The sequence below is a fragment of the Geospiza fortis genome, unplaced genomic scaffold (assembly GCF_000277835.1).
Source record: "Geospiza fortis unplaced genomic scaffold, GeoFor_1.0 scaffold720, whole genome shotgun sequence".
Classification (NCBI taxonomy): domain Eukaryota; kingdom Metazoa; phylum Chordata; class Aves; order Passeriformes; family Thraupidae; genus Geospiza; species Geospiza fortis.
Genome location: NW_005055052.1, coordinates 18,279 through 19,112, shown reverse-complemented (window position 1 = coordinate 19,112; position 834 = coordinate 18,279).

Here is an 834-nt window from a genome sequence, read left to right as displayed (position 1 = left end):
GATCCAGAAATATTTTCCCCATGGATCCAGAAATTCCTTTCCCATGCATCCAGATTTTTTTTCCCTCCATTGATCCAGAAATTCCTTTCCCATGGATCCAGAAATATTTTCCCCATGGATCCAGAAATTCCTTTCCCATGCATCCAGATTTTTTTTCCCTCCATTGATCCAGAAATTCCTTTCCCATGGATCCAGAAATTCCTTTTCAATGGATCTGGAAATTCCTTTTCAATGGATCCGGACATTCCTTTCCCATGGATCCAGAAATTCCCATGGATCGGGAAATTCCTTTCCAAAGGATCCAGAGATTCCCATGGTTCCAGAAATTTTTTCCCTATGGATCTGGAAATTCCTTTCCCAAGGATCCAGAATTTTTTCCCCCATGGATCCAGAATTTCCCATGGATCCAGAAATCCCTTTTCAATGGATCTGGAAATTCCTTTTCCAAGGATCCAGAGATTCCTATGGATCCGGAAATTCGTTTCCCATGGATCCAGAAATTCTTTTCCAAAGGTTCCAGAAATTCCTTTCCCAGGGATCCAAATTCCCAAGGATCCAGAAATTCCTTTTCCCATGGATCTGGGAATTCCAATGGATCCAGAAATTCCGTTTCAATGGATCAGGAAATTCCTTTCCCATGGATCCAGAAATTTTTTCCCCATCATTCCAGAAATTTTTTCCCTATGGATCTGGAAATTCCTTTCCCATGGATCGGGAAATTCCTTTCCCACGGAGCTGGAGCTGAGGGAAGCATCCAGGCTGAAATCCAGGGAATTTTCCCCTGGATGTGCAGAATCCTGGGATAATCGCCCTCCTGCCGGGATGAGCTGGCAT